Source organism: Vulpes vulpes, unplaced genomic scaffold (genome assembly GCF_048418805.1).
Source record: "Vulpes vulpes isolate BD-2025 unplaced genomic scaffold, VulVul3 Bu000000700, whole genome shotgun sequence".
NCBI classification, from domain to species: Eukaryota; Metazoa; Chordata; class Mammalia; order Carnivora; family Canidae; genus Vulpes; species Vulpes vulpes.
In genome coordinates, this window is record NW_027325673.1 from 374,777 (window position 1) to 400,260 (window position 25,484).

The 25,484-nt window shown below is 34.1% G+C and overlaps 2 long non-coding RNA genes across 3 annotated transcripts in view; one reads left to right on the forward strand and one right to left on the reverse strand.

Moving 5' to 3' along the window:
• The window catches only part of LOC140596489 (uncharacterized), a 94,994-nt gene that overhangs the window by 48,899 nt on the left and 20,611 nt on the right, over positions 1 to 25,484 (forward strand). Inside the window, exon 4 of one of the 2 annotated variants that reach the window (XR_011998459.1) lies at positions 15,861 to 16,142. The exons of the other annotated variant lie outside the window; for it this stretch is intronic. This is a non-coding gene — a long non-coding RNA (uncharacterized lncRNA). Of the gene's footprint in view, positions 1 to 15,860; positions 16,143 to 25,484 lie in introns of those variants that run through there. 2 annotated transcript variants of the gene reach the window in all.
• Positions 1 to 25,484, reverse strand: part of LOC140596490 (uncharacterized) — a 39,093-nt gene that overhangs the window by 12,782 nt on the left and 827 nt on the right. The gene's annotated exons all lie outside the window — the stretch shown is intronic.

The following is a 25,484-nucleotide window of genomic DNA, read 5'->3' on the forward strand; positions in this document are numbered from 1 at the left end:
ATATGTCTATAATAAATGGGAAAAGTATCCCCAAAAGGGTAAATGCTATGGACTTAGTGAAACCAAAGGAAAAGTTCCCAGATAAGGGAAATTATATAGAATATTTAAAATGAAAACAAGCAGAATTAAAGGTCAACATTACTACTATATTGCTTACCAAATGAGAATTTCTAAATAGAGAAAAGTTTTCAAATTTCTATTATCGTTACACTTTCCAAAACAGAGTAAATATGTTTGAACAACACAAAGGACAATACACATTAGTGTTTATTGAAACAGAAAGATACTTGAGATCTTTGAGATACTTATTTTTTTTTATCAAAAAGTCAATATTGCCTGAATATAATATATTATTTGAATATTCATCATGTTATTGAGTGCCTCATATATAACAGAGCCAAAGATCTGGAAAAGATATTGATAGGTCATAATAATATGTTTGTTAATGAAGAGACAGATTTCATTACATATATCTTTCAGCAGAAATTTTATAACCACAGGTGAAAACAATGTAGCTGCTTAATACAATTTTACTGCCTGATGTGTAGGTGTTATTTCTATGATTTATAATACAGGAGAATCATTAAAATCAAACCAAAATTAAATCATAAACCATAGGAGAGATCAATGTGTATCTCAGACTCTGAAACAGAACTGGGACATGGGTGAGACAGGACTTAGGAGAAAGCAGGTCATGACTGCCGTGTATTGAATTTCAACGATGTGCCATGCATGGTGACACTTGCAGCGCTCGTGTTAGCTCTTTCATAACTTAATTTAAAAAAGCTATTCATGAGATTCAAGGGAGAACCAGAGAGAAAAGTGAAGAGATGGGCAGAGACACCTGTGCTGGACAAAAGGAACAGCAGCCTTTAGGGTCTAAAACAATCTGGTGACATGAAGAAAGTCTCATTACTCAAGTAATCCATTCTGCAAACAATTACCCACTAGCTGCCCTGGGCCAGGCTCTTTGCTGAGTGCTGGACGTACTGGTGAACAAGAGAGACACCATTTCTTTTCATAAATCATGCAGAAGGCAAACACAAGGCAAACAGTTAAAGCACTTTATAAATTGGAGAAGTGGTGGGAATGAATTTCTGTCTCCTGCAGGATGGCATCTTATATACTCTGATGGTTTTCCAGATGGAACAAAATGACAGATGGAAATAAACACACCCAGGTAGGTCTCTAAACACTGCAGAAGGGCACTGAAAGAAACCCACAAGTGAAGTGAGAACAGAATCCTGTTTAAGGGGAAAAAAGTGAGAGGTGAAGGTGGCTTTTACCCTTGGGTTATTCACTCTCCTCTGGGACCAAAGGCTTCTGAATTGACTTTTGAACACAGGAAGGCAGGGAGGAGGTAGAAAACCTGAAGATATCTGTGGTAGAATTTAGCATTCCAAAGGGTACACCTTTGGGGTAAGATTCAGCGAGAAATAAGCTGCGCTGAGGTAGCTGCAGAAGGGAAGCTCAATTACCTGAACTTTGACAGAATAAACAAAAATCCTTTTTGAAAATTCAAAATCCTGAAATAGCTCTAGCACTGACTTTTCATCCCAACATGCTACCTGTAGGTTCTCTCAAAAACATCAAATATCAAAGGCAGAATTAAAATTTAAAGTGATCCTGGTTGTTAGTGGCCCTAGGCAGGAGACCATAGCAAATGCAAATCTGTCTGGAGAAACTCAAGTCAAGGAATACCTAAAAATGGTCACAGATTAGGTTGCATAGAGAAACAAGCAATTCAAGGCAAAACTCACACGCATAAACAAGTCACTTGGTAAGTAAATTTTAAAATCAGTCATACAATTTATTAACTGTGCCTAATAAGTTCAAAAGAAAAAAGAAAAACTTGAATACATTTGTAGGAAATATAAGTAAGAAAAATGATTAAGAAGATTTCAAAAATAATCATAAATATTCTAGAAATAGTAACTGACATCATAATAACTGAATGATATAGTAAGTAAAATTAAAAATGGGATGGGTAGCTTTAAAGGTTAAAAAAGATTAAAAGAAAATTTCCAGAACACAGCCTAGTAAGGCAAGAGATATTAGATCTGAAAGATAGGGTAGAAGACAAATAGGATACTACAAGATGATTCTACAGTCCCTTCATGGTTGCTGTAGGAGAGGAGAAAGAGAATGGCCCTGAGAAAAAGATAGATAGCTGTGAGAATTCTGTAAATGAACAAAAGACAAACAGCTAAAGATTCAAGAAAAGCAACAAATCACAATCAGCTTAAGTAAAACAGAAATCAGCAGATATCTGTATGGGGGAAAATGTGAGTTTCAGCAGAATCCTAAAATGAGAGAGAGATTACCTTCCAAGGTAAAGCCTTTAGATTCATAAAAAAGAGTTCTCAGGCACAATAAGCAATGTAAAATATGTAAAATTACAGTAAAATGACACTGTCAATAGGAAGAAAGACTATAATCTGTCACTCTATTTAGCCATGATAGACTAGGTCATACTGTTGTAATTTAAATAAACAAGTTACCTGCACTTACATGTAATATCAAATGGCTTAAGAGGGATGATAATTACACCCATTCAGAGAAGGGAAGAATGGAAGACATGCAAAGGCACAGAGACATACTATGCTAGGGCAGTCATGATCCTCCTAACAGGAATTATTATTAGGTCCTGTTTCCATTGTTTAGAAAGTAACTCTATACAGATCTGTCCCATGATGCCTGGCTCAATCTCTAGAGCAGCAGTCAGCAAACTGCAGCCTTAGGGTGAAAACTAGCCCTTGGCCAAATTTATTTTTAAATAGAGTTTTAGTGGAACACCGCTGCAAACATTGATTTAAATATTGTTTGTGGCTACTTTTATGGCAGAACTAAGTAGTAGTAACAGAGACCATAAGTCCTACAAAGGCTAAAATATTGCTATGTTCTTTACAAAAATTTTTGCTGACACCTGCTCTAAGAGAGTCACACTCTCTTTTGCTTTAGCTAAAGTGGTTGTTGGATAATATTCTTTCTTCCTTGGAAGCTACCTGGCCTTCTCAGTCCACTCTCTGCTTATAAGAGTATGTGAGTCAAGGGTTATTTGAAGACTTAAGTGGTCACAAGATTTTTAATTCCAGACTCAAGAAATGTTTAACACTACAACTGTGTATTAAAAAAAAAGTTTTGAGGAGAAAATTCATACAACTGATAAAGAGGAAGTAGGTCGCAGGAAGTCTAACAGCTACAAAAACAAGATAAATCACAGCTAAACCATTGTTTAAAAGAAATGGATGGCTGTGGAAGCAAAGAGAGTGTATTGAAATTAAAATTCATTCTTACCCATAGGCAATTTAAACAAATTAAGGGATTCACTGGAAGACTTTCCTTCAAAAGAATTTTCAACTACCTTATGTAGCAGTTGGTTCTTCTATACCTGGAAAGGCTCCAAATTTATGGAGCCTCAATATTACCGTTCCTTTCTACATACAAAATTACTTACTTTTTCCCAAGCTATTCTCTTTCTTGTACTACATTGCTAAAGACAGCAAATAAAATGTACACACTCTACTCATATTGTTGTCCAAACTCATTTCCTAACATTATTCACATTCTAAGCTTCCTCCTTGGGCAGACCACAGTTCCACTAAGGTTTCTGCCACTGCAAAAAATGAATTATGATCTTTCCTAGCTTTGCCACAAGTTCCTTTACTGTCCATTGCCCAAATGTCTTTGAGTTTTTCTTACAATACAGTGATACCAATCTCTTATTCTCATATCTCCGTATGCAGACCCATATTAATATGCCCCTACCCAAATGTAGGTAAGGTCTTCTATGTGCCTGAACGAGAAAAAAATATAAAATTGATGAGAATTAATGTTTGCCACAACCTAGAATGCTATATTCAAATGCAAAAAAAAAATGCATTCACAAAGGTTTAAAAAGATACTTCCAGGAATTCTTTTTTAAAAATAAAATAAATGGAGAGAGCTTGAGGTTTTGTGGAATGTTTAAAGAATCTACTTCAAGCAGAAGGAATATAGCTGCAGACTATCTGAGATGTAAGAGGAAATACAGATCAATGAAAGTGGAAAAAATATGGGTAAATCTAAACATATTTAGAGAGTATAAATCAGTGATAATGTCTTATGAACTTAAAATGACAACAGCAAGATTAATTATGCCAAATAACAACAGTAATATACAACAGAAAGTCAGAATTTACATTTTGTTAAGCTCTTGTGTTTTGGTGTATAAATATATTCATCAAATTTAAACTCTGAAATATTAGGTATATGTGCATTAATTTCTATATTAACTAACACAGTGGTAGAAAATGCAATCTTAAAAGTAGTTCAAGGAAAAGATGAATGATGAAAGTAACAATAAAAAAGGGGGAAGAAAGGGCAGCCCAGGTGGCTCGCTCAGTTTAGCACCACCTTCAACCCAGGGCCTGAGCCTGGAGACCTGGGATTGAGTCCCATGTCTGCCTGCATGGAGCCTGCTTCTCCCTCTGCCTATGTCTCTGCCTCTCTCTGTGTGTGTCTCTCATGAATAAATAAATAAAATCTTTAAAAAAATAATTAAATGATATGAAGGAAGGGAATTAGCTATTTTAAGAATTAACCATTTTACTTAAAGCAATTCACTGAATTGATTAGATGTAGAACACTAAAAAAAAAAAAAAAGTATCACAAAGTCCAGAGATAGAAAGAATAAACTAATAAGGCAAACAGAAAATAAATAGCAAAAGAGCAGACCTAAGTAAAAACAAAACAAAACAAACAAAAACAATGCTCACTGTTTTGTAATGAATGTTTGGGTCCTCCCAAAATTCATATGTTGAAGCCTTAATCCCCAGTGTGGCTGTATTTGAAGATGGGGACTCTAAGGTTCTGATCCCACAAGATTATTGTAAATATAAAAAAAGATACCAGAGACCTCCCTTTCTCCCTGTTTTCCTCCCTCCTTCCCACCCTCCATTGTTTTTCCACTTGTACACTCATTGAGGAAAGACCAAGGGAGCATACAGCAAGAAAGAAGGCAGCCATCACAAGCCAGGAAGAGAGTTCCCTCCAGAAATCATATTGGCCAGAATCTTGATCTTGGACTTCTAGCTTCTAGAACTGTGAGAAAATTAAATAAATACACGTCGTTTAAGCCACCTCGTCTATGGTATTCTTTTTATGGCAGCTCAAGCTGACTAATGTACTCACATGAAATATAAGTGGACTAGCACTCCAGTCAAAAGGCACAAATAATCAGGTGGTATACAAAAGCAAGAATCTACTATGGTTATCCATAGGGAGCACACTTAATTACAAAGACATAAAGAGGATGAAAGTAAAAGGATGGAAAAGGATACAATATACAACAGTAAATAAGAAAGCTGGACTGTCTATGTTAATATCAGGAAAAGGTAGTCTCCAAAACAATGATAAAAAGGGGTGACACATCAAAGGGATATAATAGCAAGAATAATATACATATATACATATAGTTTGTGTGCATGTGTGTGTGTGTGTACACACACACAAAATAATAGGGCTACTAAACATGAATACTGATAGAACTAAAAGGAGAAATATTATTATGTATATATATACATGTATATACTCTATATGTAATTATATATATGTTACTTTATATATTACTTATATAAAGTTATAATCAAGACACTGTATATTAGCAAAATAATAGATAAACCAATGGAAAAGCACGTAGAGCCCAGAAATAGAACCACATAAGTACAATCAAGTGATCCTTACTTAACAAGTCAGTTATCTCTCCTACATGGTCCCCTTGCATCTTTTATTTTATTGTTTACTTCTCTGTATGCTTTCTTGGCTGTCAGCTCCATGATGACTCTAGTCATTCCTGCCTTGTTTTACTCTTTTTCACTGTATCCTCAGAGCCAACAGGGTGCCTGTAGCATATTAGATATTCAGTAAGTATTTGTAGAATACATAAACAAATGATTCCACAAGGACAGGAGAAGAGACAGGGAGAAAAGGAAAACACGACACTCCTAAAGTAGAAAGTAGATAAATATACTATATGGGAGCTCAAGAAAAGACTCCGCAGATAAAGAGTATAATTTTGCTTATGATTGACTCCCATAAAGGGAGTCCGAAAGCATTTCATTTGATCAGAAAACATTTTTTTCCACCATTGCAAAAAGAGACATATATGCTTTATATAATTTATGTAAGTGCCTTAATTGTTGTTGCTGTTCAATATGAGTGACATTATTTACAGCAACTCTTACCTGAGGGGTTTCTCTGACAGAAAAGTCACTTCATCCCCAGGACTCCTTCAAGTAGGTCAATTCAATTAGATATAATTTGATTGAATATTCTTTTTATTTACTTTCATGATAGAATTGCTACAATACCCATAGACAATAATTTTAAATATCTAAAAGACCTAATTTTCTTGAAATTCCATTTAAAATATAATCTAAGTTCCTTATGCTACAATTTATGTTCAGCTCTTCCAGGCATGTTGAGAAGAATTAGAGAATACAATATAGTATTCTCCATATAATTGCCTGTAATATTCTTTTTTTTTTAATTTTTTAATTAATTTTTATTGGTGTTCAATTTACCAACATACAGTGCCTGTAATATTCTTAACAGATAATTCTAACTTATCTCTTGGCTTCTTAGTCTTTAGGCTAAAAAATTACAGTCCCTTTAACCTTCTTTTGGAGGTCATATATTTAATACTTTAATCATTTATGGAACTCTCTTTTAATCCTCTGTAAGTTCCTTTTAAGTTGCAGAGCCAAAACTTAATGTAGTACCCATGAAAGGTTTTAACCATGCTGGGATGCTGAGTATAATGAGAGATTTATCTCACAGTATCAACACATTCTTCTTCTCACCATGAATCCCAGTATTGCACTGTTTTTATAAGTAAGAAATGACATTGTGCACTCATGTTCATCTTGTTAGTTCATCTTGTTACCCACTGCTAATGAATAACTCCCATTGGGATTATGAACCAGAGAACCAAAGATGTCACTTCATAGGATCAAATGTGAATTAAACATTCACAATAAAAGAATAATCATGCAAATCCAGTGACCTTCCTCAATACTGAAATGACTACCAATTATAGCTTACCCAGGATATATTATCTACCAATGTGGGGAGTCTGAGATTCATTTTATCTTCTATCACTATAATGAAAGGTCTGGGCAGCCCATTGTGGAACAGAAAGAGATGGGTGGATTAATTTTAAATTAAGCAGTATGTTTCTAACATATGCCTGACAGTGATTCTGTGATACTCAAACTAAAAGTCACATATTTTTAATGACAGTTTTATAATATTTTTACCATCAAAGAGATAAATGTTTATGCAACTTCCTCATGAATTACCTCAATAGGTTCCTATGAAGGGGCTCCCAAATGCCAGCCAAGACAGGGTCAAGAGGCTGCATGAAAGTTATCTGAGAAGATTTTGTTTTGATTTTTTGTTTTTAAACTCTATTTTTAAAAGTAATTGCAGAATTGCAAGAAGTTTCAGAGAAAAATACAGTGAAGTCTTATGAACCCTTTACCCGGCCTTCCCCAATATTAGCATCTTGCATGAATACAGTATATCAAAACCAGGAAATTGACATTACTATAATCCAGAGCTTAATATGATTTCACCAGTTATAAGTGCCTTAGCGTGTGTGTGTTGTGTGTGTGTATGTGTACATGCATGTGCATTTCATGCAACTTTATCATATGTGCAGCTTCATGTAACCTTTGCCATAATCAAGATACTTAAATGCACCATGATGAAATTCATTCATGCTACTCCTTTACAACCACATTCCCTTGCTCCCCTGTCTACTTCCAAACCTTAGCAATTACTAAACTATCCTCCATATCTGTAATTATGTTATTTCATAGATGTTATACAAATGGAATCATGCAATATACATAATTTTAAAAATTAAAGAGATTTTTAAAAATAATATTCCAGAGCCTCAGGACCAAGAGATTTTAATTCAATAGATCTGAAATGACAGCATGGACTTCCCATTTTAAAAGTTGTTGAAGTCCTTTGGCAATTCACTTAGTACAGTTAGCACCAGGATAACAGACAAATGACAGAATCGGGAATCTGACAAGTACAACCCATTCATAATAAATTGGGGTTGTTATACAATATTAGAATCCACAGACTCCATTGCAGATATAATTCCACACATTGCTGGGAAAATTCCCAAATATTGGGGGTTTACATGCAATATAACAAAAGAATAATTCACAATTCACTCTACTATATTATGTTTTATATAGATATGAATTAGATAATTAGAAAATTTTATCCAATTCATCCAAAATTATTTATTGAGGACTATTAATGTGAAATACTAAAGTTCAGTCCTTACACGTTTTTAAAATTAAATCAAAACCACACCACTTTACACCAGTCAGAATGGCTAAAATTAAGAAGACAGGAAACAACAACTGTTGGCAAGGATGTGGAGAAAGGGGAAGACTATTGCACTATTGGAGGGAATGCAAACTGGTACAGGCATTCTGGAAAATAATATGGAAGTTCCTCAAGAAGTTAAAACTAGAACTATGACCCAGCAATTCCACTACAAGATATTTACCCTAAAGATACAAATGTAGTGAGCAAAGGGGCGCTGCACCTCAATTTCATAGCAGCAATGTCTACAATAGCTAAACTGTGGAAAGAGCTGAAATGTCCATCAACAGATGAATGGAAAAAGAAGATATGGTGTATATATACATTGAAATATTACCCAGCCATCAGAAAAGAAGAACACTTACTATTTATATCAGTGTGGGTATAACTGGAGGGCATTATGCTGAGTGAAATTAAGTCAATCAGAAAAACAATTATCATATGGTTTCACTTATATGTGGAATATAAAAAAGAGTGCAGAGGATCATAGAGTAAGGGACAGAAAACTGAATGGGAAGTCATCAGACAAGAAGACAATCCATGAGACTTAACTATAGGAAACGAATTGAGAGTTGATGGAGGGGTAGGGAATGCGGGAATGGGGTAATTTGCTGATAGGCATTCATGAGGGCATGTGATCTGATGAGCACCAGGTGTTATACACAACTGATAAATCATTGCACACTACATCTGAAAATAAGTATATGCTTTATATTGGCTAATTGAATTTAAATATTTTCTTACTTTAAAAAAAACAAAAAGCAAATAAAATTAGTGAAGGTATACACTACAACTCTCATATTTAATACAAAGTAGAAATATGTAACTATTGACATATAAGTAAAATATTTGCAAATGATATGATTATATAGAAAATTCCAAAGAACCTACAAATAACTCTTAAAACTAATAAGTGAGTTCTTCAAAATGTAGGTATAATATCAACATAGAAAATCAACTGTAGTTATATATTCTGCACTGAAGCAGAAAAATTAGATATATAAAACTATTTACATAATTCAAAAGTAAGGAAATACTTAAACACAGAGCTAACAGAACATGTACATGCTGAAAATTACAGAATACTATTGAAGGAAATAAAAAAAATGACTTAGATAAATGGAAAGATATGCTGTGTCTGTTAAAGTCTCTACACACTGAAGATGTCAATCGTCCCCCCATCAAAATTCTAGCAATACTACGTAAACACTGGTGAGATTATTCTAAAATTAATATGGAAAAAAAACTAAAATCACTATAATAATTTTAGAAAAGCAAAATAAAGTGGGAGGACTCACTCTAACTACTCTTAGATTTATTACATAGCTACAGTAACCAAGAGCGCATGATATTGAGGAATGAAGAGACACACAGATCAATGAAACAGAATAAAGAACTCAGAAATAGGGCAACCCTGGTGGCTCAGTGGTTTGGTGCTGCCTTCAGCCCAGGGCCTGATCCTGGAGACCTGGGATTGAGTTCCATGTCCGGCTCCCAGCATGGAGCCTGCTTCTCCCTCTGCCTGTGTCTCTGCCTCTCTGCCTCTTTCTCTCTCTCTCTGTGTGTCTCTCATGAATAAATAAATAAAATCTTAAAAAAAGAACCCAGAAATAGTTACACACAAGGATAGCTAACTGATTTTATATGATAATGCAAAAGCAATTCAAAAGAAGGATTTTTTTTAACAACTAAGTGCTACAACAATAGGATATCTTTATTCAAGACAGGAAAGGAAAGGAAAAGGAAAGGAAAAGGAAAAAAGGAAAAGGAAAAGGAAAGGAAAGGAAAGGAAAGGAAAGGAAAGGAAAGGAAAGGAGAATGAGAAAGGCGGAGAGAATAAAAGAGGGAGGAGTGGGGAAGAAAGCAGAGAAAGGAAGAAGAAAGGAGAGAAGAGAGGAAAGAAATTTTTTTAAAAGATTTTATTTATTTATTCACGAGAGACACACATAGAGAGAGAGGCAGAGACACAGGCAGAGGGAGAAGCAGGCTCCATGTAGGGAGCCCGACATGGGATTCGATCCTGGGACTCCAGGATCAGGCCCTGGGCTAAATGCAGCGCTAAACCGCTGAGCCACCCAGGATGCCCGGAAAGAAAAAACTTTAAATCTTACAACTTTGCAAAAATTAACTCAAAATAAATTGTAGATTTAAATATAAAGCATAAGAATATAAAACTGTAATGGAAAATATAGGAGAAAATCTTGATCACCTGGGTTTGGTGAAGAGTTCCTAACATAACACAAAAAAATACAATCCATAAAGGAAAAACATGATAAACAGGATATCACTAAAAATTTTTGCTTTTCTTTTTTTTTTTTTTTTTTAGATTTTACTTATTTATTTATTTATGGTAGACATAGAGAGAGAGAGGCAGAGACACAGGAGGAGGGAGAAACAGGCTCCATGCTGGGAGCCCGACGTAGGACTCGATCCAGAACTACAGGATCGTGCCCTGGGCCAAAGGCAGGCGTTAAACCCCTGAGCCACCCAGGGATCCCCCAATTTTTGCTTTTCTCTATGAGAGATTCTGCTAAGAGGATGAAAATAAAAAGTACATAATGGAAGAAAATATTTAAAAACTACATATATGATAAAGAACTTAAAATCTACATATATAGAAAATTCCCTAAACTCAACAGTTTAAAAAAAAATCATCCATCATATCAGCAGGAATATCCTTCTCAACATTAAAAATTACCAAAAATTATTTGTAATCTTGTATTTGCCAAGAGAACCAATATTATTTTCACTTAATTAACTGAAAATAAAGTTGACTAGTTATATAGTTGGATAGTCTAATAAACTAGTTTGTAGAGAGGAAAGCCAGAAAAATCTTAAAGTCAAATAGGATACTATATTAATAAGATATTATAACTTATTACATTTAAAATATGGCACAAAATATTTTTTATAATTTTTATGTCTATGTTGTTTCTCATATATCACTATTGCCTTGCTATATTTTATAAACAATAATTTTTTAAAGGAAATTAAAAAGAGAAAGCATATATTCTTCTGCTTAAAACATCAGGGAAGGATTGATGAATCAGAAGGAATTGTGAATGTGCTATAAAGGATAGATGCTTTACAGAAAAACGGGAGCAAATGCATAAACAAGCAAACATATGGGCAAGATATTAAGGTTCATGAAAAGAAGTAGTAAAAAGTAAAATCAGTAAAATGATTTGGAATCAGACTAGAGTGCCTGAAAAACAAGTTAATGCCTTTTAGTCTTTATTCTGTAAACAATGGGAATTCAGCAGATGTGTTCTACATTATACTACTTATCAGATAAATGCTTCAGAAAGATTCATTTAGTAACTGTGCATACTGAATTAGAAGACATAGAGATTAAGGATACCCCAATAGTTAGAAATCAGTGTTGACCATTCAGCTGTAAGGAATGAAGATTTAAACTAGGATGTTAGATGTAACAATAAACCGAAGATAAATGAAACAAGAAAATAACAGCTATGGCAGAAGAAAGAATGGCAAACGGCTACAAATGGCTTTTAAGGATAGAGAGTAAAAAAATTCTCTAGTACTTTATATTGCTGTCCCATTAAGAGCAGTTACAAATATAGGATTGAATAGTGAAGTGTTATTATAGAAGATTAAAAGATGAGTATATGGTGATGAAATAGAAACAGATTATATAGGCTGATCTTTCAAGAAGTTTAATGATTAAAAGAATGAATGGTTGTGGACTGAAAGATTTGATCAGGATAGGAGAGACTTAAATAAAGTTAGAAAAGCAAGTGGAAATAACTATTAAGTGGAGATGTAGAGTATAAAATGCCAAGAAGGAAGTGATATAAAAAACAAAACTCTTGAGAAAGGAGACAGTCCTAAGATAGAAGAGTGATTTGCCTTGGAGAGAAGAAATGATAAATATTCTACAGAAATCAAGGAAAAGAAAGAAAGGGAAAGATACCATAAAATTTGTGAGAAAGAGAATGGCAAGTGAGTTCCTATCATGTTGTGTCAATGTTCTCCAAAAAATGGGGAATTAGTTTGTCTAACAAAATTGCAGTTGTAAGGTGCAGAGCTCAATAAATATAGAAATGGTTTGAAGTAAGTTCTCTGACAAAATATGTAGAGTGGCTCCCCTTAAATTCTTAATTATTATTACTTTTTTAGTTCCAGAATTAAGTACCATCTGTCAAGGGCAGATGCCATATATTTTCATTTGTTATATAACTCCCAAGAGCCTAACCTATAACATGGAATTATATGTCAGTTTTTCTATCCCAACTCTAAAATACAACACAAATACAAAAGTCCCACTGAAAAATCTAGTTAGGATATTAAATTTTGCATTATATTTGAAATCCACTTATGCTGCATAATGAATCTACCACTTAAAGTTCCCATGACAATGTGTTCTCCTTAAATAATTTCTGAGGAAACAGTAATATCCTGTGAAATTCCTCTCCATCCTGGTGTTCCAAGAAGTCCCAGGAAACTCCTTGGTGACACTGGAAGCAAATGATTTCTAAGAGCTTTCCCACATATATTGAATTTGATTTCATACCAATTTCCCTACAGATGTCTTGTAATTGAATATAAATGGACTTGCTCTGGCTAAATTATAGGTTCCAAATGAGTGTGTTACAGGAAAATGCATTTGTAAATTATTCCATTTTGATTTATCCTCTTAAGTAAATCCTATTCTTACTTTGCAGTCTCTGCACCTTCAAATTAGAGAACTAGCCATAAAAGTATGCCATGTTGTATAGCTTTGTCGTTTTTCATTTTCTCAGATACTCTTGACATTTTCAGTTCAGTTTGCTTTTATTTTGGAAAAGGTAAAAATGCCATAGAAAAAAACAGGTACACTGAAATAAACGAACAAATGGAACAAACAGGTAAGTTGAGAAAACTAATCAGATGACATATTTCTCCATTCTTTATACATGGACTTTTGTCCACTTATCTTGGCATTATAAGGATGACATCTGTCAGAAACATACTTGTCTTTTATTAAGCAAAGACAATTTGTCAAGACTGAGAAAAGTGAAAGTAGTAGCACAACCTACAAAAAGGTGACTGAAATGTCTATGTATAGATATCTTAATCTTTCTGCTATTCTCTTCAAAGAGAAGTAGACTGTTAGATATATTCCAGGACGAACTTCCATAATATGTGTTAGAAAAATATTTTAAAAATCAAAAATATCTTTTTCTTTCAATCATTAACCAAATAAAATATATGTGGTAATACCTGCTTATTTGTACAGTGCCTACATTAGATTCAGTTTACGAGAACCTGTTATATTTACATAATCATTAAATTTTCCTGCACATTTCCTTTCTTATAATTCTTGATAAGTTTCAATATGAATATTATACCAGCTTTATAAAATACAATCAAAAATATTCCTTCATTAACCATTCTCTGAAAAAAAATTTATAATATTGGCATTATTTCATAATTGGTATAATTCAAGGATGGGACCATCTAGGCCTTCAGTTTTCTTTGTGTGTTTTTATAGGTAGATTTAATATCTTAAATAACTACAAGACAATTTTGAACTTCTGTAACCATTTTATCTGTATTAAATTTAGTTATGTATTTTGTAATATTATTTTGGTGGTAAGCCTAAAATTAGACTCTGTTATTTAACCTTTGGTGTTATTCTCATTATTTTTGTTTTATTTTACTAGTGTGATGTCTCATTTAGCTTTTTAATTTTTTAAAAAAATTTTATTTATTTATTCATGAGAGACAGACAGAGAGAGAGAGAGAGGCAGAGACACAGGCAGAGGGAGAAGCAGGCTCCATGCAGGGAGCCTGATGTGGGAATTGATTCCGAGACTCCAGGATCATGCCCTGGACTGAAAGCATGCGCCAAACCGCTGAGCCACCCAGGCATCCCAGCTTTTTTATTTATTAAATTTGATACCTTATATATGAAAAATTGTAGAGCTATGTCATATACCTACAGATAATGTTATCTTCCTCAGATAAAATTTACTTTTGTAATTGGCTAGGCTAAAAGTACTAGAAATACCAAATCTATTTCATTCAGAGATTCAAAGAATTCATGTTTGGGCCACAATTCTATGGAAGTTTATCTACTTTGTATTTACCCTCCCTCCTAAAATTTAGGCCTTTGGAATCTCAACACAAAGCCTAAGTGGATACAGGAATCTGTTTCTGGCAGATTGTGATCTTTAATATTTAACACTTTAGCCCCCTAAGAAGGTCAAAAGCAACTTGTTAAAAGCAAACTTCAGCTTCTGTAAGAAATGGAATGTTTGGTCCTGAATGGAAAACCTACAGATTTGTAAGTAAAAGGAATATTTTTCATATAGTCATTCAAATGAAAAGTACAGGGGCACCTGGGTGGCTCAGTGGTTGAGCTTCTGCCTTCTGCTCAGGTCATGATCCCAGGGCCCTGCATCAGGCTCCCAGCAGGGAACCAGCTTCTCTCTGCCTATGTCTCTGCCTCTATCCCTGTGTCTCTCATGAATAAATAAATAAATAAAATCCTTAAAAAATAAAAATAAAAACAGGGATGCCTTAGTGGCTCAGTAGTTGAGCACCTGCCTTTGGCCCAGAGCCTGATCCCAGGATCTGGGATCGAGTCCCACGTTGGGCTCCCTGCATGGAGCCTTCTTCTCCCTCTGCCTGTATCTCTGCCTCTCTCTCTCTCTCTCTCTCTGCCTCTCTCATGAATAAATAAATAAAATCTTAAAAAAAAAGAAAGGTACTGTACATTCAATAGCTAACTTCAGAAGTGATATTAAACTGTGAGAATTATCTCTGAGACCTCTGTAAAATCAATAAACAAATATAATAATACACTAGTACAAACATAAAATATATATGATTACATATTTTATATACACTGTATAGGTAAAATAATCACATTTTAATTATAAATATAATAACATACAAGTCATTAGTAGCATCCACCAATCCTTATAGCTTTCTGCTCTCTGTATACAGGGTAAAATTTTACTTCTAAGCTATTTGAAAAAAATTAGCTATTACTATGTGACTTACTTTTATTACTGAAATGTGTGTCATTTCTAGGCTAAAACTTTAAAAGTAGATTTTTTTTTATTCCCCAACCTTCTAAATGAGAATGAAATAGAATAGAGTTCCCAACTAACTCTACAAGGATTTGTTGCAGTAATAAGAATTAGATTTTAATGCACTAAAGCACTGAAATTTTACTTCTGTCCTTTCAAATTTTACTCCCAGCCTATTCTGACAGATACAGAAAAGGGTACTATTCAGGAAAGGAAAAACAGCAGATCTGGGTTGCTCAAACATGTACATTTTCTAAAGAAAGGCTTATTTTCAGGACTGGCCATTGGTCAGCTCCTGAGAACTAAGCTTCTTGAATGTTCTAGTAAGGGCATGTTAGCCTGCCTAAAGCCTGGACCCACAGTGTACCAGTTTGTCCAGATGGTATATACTAACACGTAATTTATTGTGAAAATCTACTTTCTCTCCAGGGGTTTGGAGCTAGAATAACAGAGGTCAGTACTCAGGCCCTGTATTCCTACAACTGACTCCCAGGAAAACTGAACAATCAAGCTCAAATGTGCTTCCCTAGTTGGCAACACTTTGCACATGCTGTCACACATCACTTCAGAGAAGTTAAGCATGTATTTTGTGACTTCACTGGGATGGGTGCCTGGAAGTTCTTGCCTGTATTGTTTTGAATTTTCCTCCATGAATTTTTTTCTCTTTGATTGTGTCTGTATCTTTTCTCCCCTAATAAACTATAACCATGAAGATAACAATGAGTAATGGAATTCCAGCAAAACCTTGTGTCTGGGGATGTTTTGGGGGTACCTCAACACAGGTACCTATTACTGGAGTATTTCCACAGCCAGAACTTGAAATATGTGGCTTTGGCTTAGAGGTGAGGCAGTAAACACACTTATATCAGAGGCTGGAAGGATGGCAATATATGTTTTATTATGTGGGCATATTTGGTAAATTATCCTATAATAATATTGATGGCAGATAATTCATGGTTCTTAGGGAAGAGTCTTTAGAATTACAATAGTATATTTGGTCATTTACCTTTTAAAAATATTACAAAAAATAAGTTCAGAATTGGCCAGTATGCAAGAAGGGGCACAAATTCTCAGTAATAATCCAGAAATAAGGAATCAATAAATGTGGAAGGGGCAACTGTCCTTTAACCTCAAATGGTGAAAATTAAAGTTGGGAAATAGTTATGTAAACTAAATCTAACTAAAACTCAGTTGTGCAAAAAAGATCAAATAGAAAGGATTATAAATTTAAAAATTGGTGAATTGAAGTAGTGAATATGACACCAATATATCTGATTATTTTAACATAAATAGCTCACTAAACATGAGACTCTCTCGCCAAAGCTTGTGAGGTCCAATCTAGTTGAGAATAAAACGAGGCATGTAGACAAGAACACACACACACACAAAATGTCTTATTGCAAATCACAGAATTATATATAGAAAATAACTGTTAGATAATTAACATTAAAAAGAAAAAGAAAAGAAAACTACCAAGTTTGTAAGAGATCTGCATTATAAAAGATCATGGGCCTGGACTCAAAATAGGAAGTGAATATTCAGGAGTTTAAATGACCTTAGGGCTTCTCCAAATCCCTATTACCTGAAACAAAGTAGAAATGGAAATAGAGTTAATTTCGGCAATGATCACTTTGGATGAAGCCACAGAGCTTCGAGCTTAAAGAAATGACTACGCAAATTTGTTCCCTTTCCTAAATGTGAATGCTTTTATAATGATCTTGTTCCTCTTCCATTAAGTATTGGTTTCACTTATGTCAGATAGAAAAGTTGCATCTTCAATACATAAGGCTCTCAACCAAAAGGATCCATATCACAGAGGGGAAAGTTTAGAGAAAAGTACAGAGAATGGATCTAGGGGCTAAAACAGAAGGTATCCATCACAGCAATAACATAAATGGACTCTCATTAGCCAAAAGTTAGGAATAATGATCCAGGTACTATAACAAACCACCCTCAATCCAAAGCCATATAATATGGGTTTCGAGGTTGGATCTTGGACCCAATAAGGACAGTAGTAATAATTTGAGGAAGTTGGGGATCCCTGAGTGGCTCAGTGGTTTGGTGCCTGCCTTTGGCCCAGGGCAGGATCCTGGAGTCCCAGGATGGAGTCCTGCGACGGCCTCCCAGCATGGAGCCTGCATCTCTGTCTGCCTGTGTCTCTGCCTCTCTTTCTCTCTCTGTGTCTATCATAAATAAATAAATAAATAAATAAATAAATAAATAAATAAATAATCTTTAAAAAAATTTTAGGAAGTTGGCTGAATGATATACTTCATACTGTATTTTCGAATTTTTTGTAAATCTAAAATTGCTTCTAAATTAAGTTAAAGCAACAATAACAACAACAATGTATTAGTACCTTTCACAGGTCTAAAAGTAGACTGTGCTTCACTAAGTAGTTCTTGCTTGAGAATGTTGGCTGGGACTGAAATCATCTGGAAGCTCAGTTATTTCCTTCTTTGAAAAAACAAAAGGCTGAGGAAATGTCTCTCCATCTCTATTTGGGTACTCTATATACTGTCTCCAGCATGGCAGCTTCAGAGTAGCTAGATTACATATATTGGGGCTCCCAAGGTGCATATTCGAAGAGAAAGAAAATCAGGAGGAAGCTATATTGCTTATTGTGATCTAGATTCAGAAGTCATGTAGACTTCTGCTATAACCTACTGGTTGAGGTCATTACAAAAGTCTGCCTAGGTTCAAAGAGAATAATTTAATCTCTACCAACTCAATGGAGGAATAAGATATCACATAGAAAGTAGAACATAGGGCAGCCCGGTGGCCCAGGGTGTGATCCTAGAGACCCGGGATCGAGTCCCATATCCGGCTCCCTGCTTCTCCTTCTGCCTGTGTCTCTGCCTCTCTGTGTGTGTGTCTCATGAATAAATAAATAAAATATTAAAGAAAAAAGAAAGTAGAACATATGTCCTAGGATCAGCTTTTGTTGGAGTTAAGTCATGTGGGTTGATGGTTAGCATTACTTCCGAACTCTATCTTCAGCAGCATCACATTGATAGTTTGAGATCAGGCATGGTGGTAGTATTTACACCACGAAAACTGACAAAATGCAACAAATGCTATAGCCTCCTCCCGCCCATATATTGTCAGTTGGTTAAACATTTACCACCACAGTACATATATGTGTGTGTGTGTATAATATGTACAATCACCTTTGAAAAATACTATCTGCCTCACAAAACCTTTGATTATAAAGTGGAGGGGATCAGTTTATGAGTGAAGGGTGTCAAATCACCAATAATAACTACACTCTGGTGGTATCACTACCCATGTGGGAAGAAAAAGGTGAACTATGGGGAATTCTGATGGCCTTCAGAATGGAGAACACAGATAAATGGCACCAAGAATTTACTCTCAAAATACATGTTCTTGCTCTGCATAAAAATGTTTGATAGGTCCATCTGACCGCAACAATTGACACTGGAGAAGATTTCACAGGAAACCTTTCATGGATTTGACTTTGGAAACACACAATTGTTTCACATTACAACAAAATAAAATTAAGTTCAAAATGAAATTTCTATCTCTAAAGCAAATTACAAAATAAACTGGGATGCCTGGGTGGCTCAGCCGTTGAGCCCCTGCCTTCGGCCGGGCCGTGATCCTGGGGTCCTGGGATCGAGTCCCACATCAGGATCCCTGCAAGGAACCTGCTTCTCTCTTTGCCTGTGTCTCTGCCTTTCTCTCTCTGTGTTTTTCATGAATAAATAAATAAAATCTTTATAAAAAATAAACTTGTGCAGCTAAATCATAAAGAAAAGTCATATTAACTTTATAATCTAGAAATTTGATGACAGATTTCTAGTGGGTTATATCCAAGAACAGAAAAACAAAACTGTAAAAATGCCTAAAAATCAACCTTGCTGGCTTGTTGATCTTTTTCTTTCAGCCTCCAAAACTGAAAAAGTAATTTCTGTTGTTTAAGTCCCCCAATCTGTGGTATTTTGTTATGGTAGCCCAATTGTCCCCCCACCTACACACATCCCTACAAAAAAATCCACCACTGATTCTAGTCCTAGCTTCAAACTTTTTGATGTCCTTTACTTCACTAATAAGCTTTGCCAAAGGTAGTATGCACTTATTGGTATCTCTTCTTCACTAAGTATCTACTCCAACTCCCAGTGCAATTTAGCATACCTCCCAAAATACCACCAAAATTGATTCTAAATAGTCACTAATGACTTTTTATAATACTAAATCAAAGGAACAAATATCTAGTATCTAACTTTACCTGAATATAATATTTGACACTGTTACATGTATTTTTTTTCCAGTAGCACTATCCTTTCCTTATTCTTTTTTTTTTTAAATTTTATCATTTTGGAATGCTTCCTTTGGTGAATTTTTTTCACCTCTATGCAGAGCTAGAGATAATTTTCCATGAATTTCTCATGTCTTTGCATGTCTTCTGGGCAAAAGCACTGATAGATTTTGTTCATGGCCACCTTTGTGTGGTAGGAAAAAAAAAAAAAAGTCCCCCTAAGGAGTTTCACACTCTAACCCCTAGAATCTATGAGTATATTGTTACATGGCAAACTAGATTTTCCAGATACAATTATGATTAAGACTTTTAAAATAAGGAGTTCATGCTAATCAGCACAGTGTAATCTTGAGCCCTTAAAGCATAGAACTTTCTAGGGCTGGAAGCAAAAGAAGTCAGAGATATCCCAAGTGTGATGAAGATTTTATGTGACAGGGACTTCTGAGTGGCTCAGAGGTTGAGCTCCCCTGCAGGGAGCCTGCTTCTCCCTCTGCCTGTGTCTCTGCCTCGCTCTCTCTCTCTCTCTCTCTCTGTGACTATCATAAATTAAAAAAAAGAAAGAAATTAATTTCACTGAGTAAATACAAAACATAGATGAGACAAATTAATGAATAAAAGGCTTTAAATTTCAATAAATAAACTGAATAATGGGCAACTAAGGAAGAACAACATTACCTGTTTAGTTCATTCATAGGAATATTGTAAAACTTCATAAAAGTATCATATAACAAAATCTTGAAATTACCCCAAACTTCTAATAATATATTTGAAATACACTGTGTATATTACTATCTTATGATCTTGATGATTTAATGATATCTCAAATGTCCAATAAGTATTTATTGTTAAAAAGATATTATTTGTCTCTTAGTTAAGTATAATACAGACAAATTTTCTTATTTTCTTCAAAGGAAATGTTGAAGAGAGAGAAGACACAACGAGGGTATTAACTATATTTTGGTAATGCTTATGTGGATTTGTAGTTCATACTGAAGGAAATAAATGAGACAAAAGTAACTGAAAATTACTTTGGTACTTTACTGTGCATGAAGAGAATAATAGGGAAAAGAATCTAAAACATGAGTCACATAAAGAATGAATATTAAAAAACAATTTGCTCTAGGAAGCTGAATAAATCTTCTGGAAAAAAAAAGTTATGCACTAATGCATAACTAATGTTAAAGAAATATAACAGAGAAAAAAGGCCATGAAAAATTATTCCAAGAAGCGTTGCAAGATAACAATGGATGATTAGATGGTCAATTTTATGTGTCAACTTGACTGAGCTAAGGGATGTCCAGAAATCCTCTAAAACATAATTTCTAGATGTGTCTGTGAGGTGTTTCTGGAAGAGATTAGCATTTAAATTGGTAAACAACATGAACAGACCCAGTGTGGGTAGATACCATCCAATCTGCTGGGGGCAGAAACAACAAAAAGGCAAAGGAAGAGTAGATTTGTCTTTTGACTTAAACTAGGACATCCATTTTCTCTGGCCTTTGGACTTAGCGAGGACCAGGACTCACCAGTGGCCTCCACATTCTTTGGCCTTAGACTCAGACTGAATTATACCACTTCCTGGTTCCCCAACTTGCAGATGGCAGATCAGACAACTTTGCAACCTCCATAATCACATAAGCTGATTCCCATAATAAACTCCTCACATATATTTATATATTTTTTCTTGGTTTTATTTCTCTGAAAAATCATGACAAATACAGTTGATAAGACATACAAAAGTGAGATGAGGGACACATGATTGGCTCAGTGGTTGAGCGCCTGCCTTCAGCTCAGGGCATGATCCTGGAGTTCCAGGATTGAGTACCCTATCTGGCTCCTTTCATGGAGCCTGCTTCTCATGAATAAATAAAATCTTTAAAAAATAATAAAATAAAAATGAGATGAGAAATGATTTGGAGAATTCCAGAAAAGAAATGGAAGGAAGATGCCTTGGGAAATAATTATGTTACAGAAATTAAAAAAAAAAATTGATGTAAGTGAATTCTGAATATTGCTTCAAATTCAAATGTTCTCAATTCTAGATCTTTAAAACAGAAAAGTATAACAGGAAATGAAAAAGATTGTATAGAAAGAGCATTTATATTGATATAGAAACTTTTCATGATATAGTGTTAAGCAAAAAATAATAATTTGCCTCAGATAGTCCTTTAATACGATGTATATTTTATTTTAAAGGTATAAAAAGATATATGGATAAATATGTATATTTCTGTAAACATAAGAGGCTCAACTATGCACAGATAATTTTTGTGTTGACAAGGTTATGAAAATATTAATAGATGTTGTTAATATTGAGAAAACGTTAAGTCACTCCCTATTCTAATGTTACTTCTATAGTGTAGCAGTTCTGGATTCTCTCCATACCATTATACATCCTTTTATTAGGTAAAATCTTTCATAACTGTGAATGTGGAAGAAAAATTCGGTCTATAGACATAGTCCTCGTCTTTTCCTTCTTACCTCTCTAGATTTTGCCAGACTGCAGATATCTCAAGTTCTCAAAGCCTTAGATTATCTGGGGCAGATATTAATGGGTGTTTCCAGTAGCAAGGGGGAAGAAAGAATTTAGGAAAGTGCTTAACTATTTATTGAGTAGTAAAATCTATAAAAATCAGATAATATTCATTCTTTGCCTTAGGCAAAATTAAAAGAATAAATTATTTTTTATGATGAATCCTACGTTAGTTTTTGCTTTTTTTAAAGAAGTAATTCAAATAACTGAATGACAATGTTATGAAAATCTAATTCCTGAACACTTATAGGAGTGACAAAAGGTTTCCCACTTATTAACACTGTACCATGAAAAATGAGTGAAAAATAAAGTGAAAAATATGATTACAGAAAGAACACTATCCCATTTAGCATTGAATAACATCTATTTACAGATAATAACTAATTAAAATAATTAATAAAAATATTTGCCCAGCAGAAATGCACTTCCAGTAAAAGTTTAATTCATATTATGTGCTTGATGAATTACTTACTAACAATTTTAATATTTATTTATTTTTATTTATTTATGATAGACAGAGAGAGGCAGAGACACAGGAGGAGGGAGAAGCAGGCTCCATGCCAGAAGCCCCACCCGGGACTCGATCCCAGGACTTCAGGATCAAGCCCTGGGTGGAAGGCAGGGGCTAAACTGCTGAGCCACCAGGGATCCCCTTTACTAACAATTTTAATGATTCATTTGTAACTAAAAAAATTAACACTAAGAACCTTATAGGCAGAAAAGTTCTTAAAATTTTTTCAATTTTTAATCCATAGTTTCATAGAAAGGTATAAGGAAATTAACATAACAACACAAGGTATAGGGGCAGCCCAGGTGGCTCAGCAGTTTAGCGCCGCCTGCAGCCCAGGGCCTGATCCTGGAGACCCAGGATCGAGTCCCACGTCCAGCTCCCTGCATGGAGCCTGCTTCTCCCTCTGCCTGTGTCTCTGCCTCTCTCTCTCTCTCTCTCTCTCTCTATCTCTCATGAATTAATAAATAAAATCTTTAAAAATAATAGTAATAAAAATTAAAATTAAAAAAAGAAGAAAAATAAAAAAAATAGACTACAGGGGATCCCTGGGTGGCTCAGTGGTTTGGCGCCTGTCTTTTTATACCTTTAAAATAAAATATACATCGTATTAAAGGACTATCTGAGCAAATAATTTATAATTTATTATTTATTTAACAAATAAATAAATCTTAAAAAATAAACTACAAAGTATAGCATTATACTATGATAAAAAATTTTCATTACACTTGTATAAAAGTATACATGTATTTTTTGGTAAAGTAAAATCTCCACAGTTAAGGATGAGCTTTTTGATATAGTTTAAAAATATTTATTGCCAAGTATCAAGTTATATTAAAAGGGTAATAATTTTATTTTTAAATATTTACATTTATATATATTAAAATGACACTTTATATTTAAATTTATGTAAAAATGCTAGAAATAAATGAAAAATATGAAAGAGTGTTTGCTGTTTCAAATTACTTTATTGGGGTCATAAATCTAAAGGCATTTCTATTTTATAGGTGAGGGTTGTAAAAATAGGCTAAGTAGCTATTAACTGAAAATATAAAATCAAATCAATAGACAGTGGTTTAAAGGCAAATGTATTTATTTTAACTATACTACATCTTTTATTACCATATCTAAAGTGATGAAAATATATGGATGATTAGAGGCACCTAAAATTATATATTTGCATATGCTGTCTGATTTCTGAAATTTATGACTATCATGAATCACCAGACATCACCATATTTCAGCTTACATTGTACGTAACCACTTTATTACATGGTATAGAGTCAGAAGCTTCCTTCTATATCATTTTTCTGGGGGAAAACTAATGTTCAAGATGAAAAGTTATTCACTTCTTTATTGAACCATTCACTCTTGATGTATCCAAATTAGACTCTAAGACTGAAAGATTCTAGTCCACTCTTGCATCAATTACGTTAAGGAACACTTTATAGGGAATAAAACTAATCACATTACAAAAGTTGACAGCATTTCCTTTAATTACTCTTGGACACCTTAAAATTTTTGTCATATTTCCCTATTAGCAATCAATATATTAAAAGAATTAGAAAAACAAAAAGAAAGCTAAATCTTAAAAAAAATGTATTTTTGAGAGCAGCCAGCTAAGTAAAAAAAGAAACTGATAAGATTTAATGGATATGGCACTGGAGAGGTCATTTGTCAAAGCAGATGTTCTGTGTAGCAGTACAGGGAACATTAGCCATGGATTGGTGAAAATAGACACCAAATTCAAATAACTGAGGAGAGAGGAAGCAGAAAGTAAATGTCGGCAACTCTCTCAAGAATCTTGACAAGTGTATTCTATAATGATGAAAAAGATGAGCTTTAGCATTAAGACACCAGGGTTTGAATCTTGATTCTGACAATAGCTGAGCAATTTGGAGTAAGTCACACAATTCTTGACTTTCAGAATCCTCAGATGTCAGTTGAGGGTGAGGATCTCTACCTCAGGGGTTATTCTAAGTATTACAGGAAATCATTTTTAAAAAGTATTTAGGGATCCCTGGGTGGCGCAGCAGTTTGGCGCCTGCCTTTGGCCCAGGGCACGATCCTGGAGACCCGGGATCGAATCCCACATCGGGCTCCCGGTGCATGGAGCCTGCTTCTCCATCTGCCTGTGTCTCTGCCTCTATCTCTCTGTGACTATCATAAATAAATTAAAAAATTAAAAAAAATTAAAAAATAAATAAATAAAATAAAAAGTATTTAACATACTGTTTGTCACGTGGTAAGTGCATAATACACGGAATATATACAATAGTAAATAAATAAATATATTATGAGGGAATACATAATTTAGGGGTATATTTTACACAATTTTAACTATAAAATGTGGCTAAAGGTAATCCATATGTTTATTGGAAAAACCCATTTATATTGGAATGATTGAGAGCATTGTAGTTCAATGTTTACATTTATAAGGATTAAAAAAAAAAAAACAATGAAGCTTTTAATTCCAGGTGGGGAACCCAAACAGAAATTCCTCATTTAATAGAAGGTAACATATGAGTTTTTATTTTCCAATTGCAAACTAAATATTTGAAATATTAAAAAGTGCTAAAAATTGGATCAACGTAAATAACTCTTCAATTATCTCTAGATCTATGAGGGTTTTAACAGAAATTATGACTGCCAGAAAAAATCCTTAAAAACTCTCAGCTTCTACTGCCTTTCATTTTCAGTTATTTCAGAAGCATGATAGATTTTAATTTTATG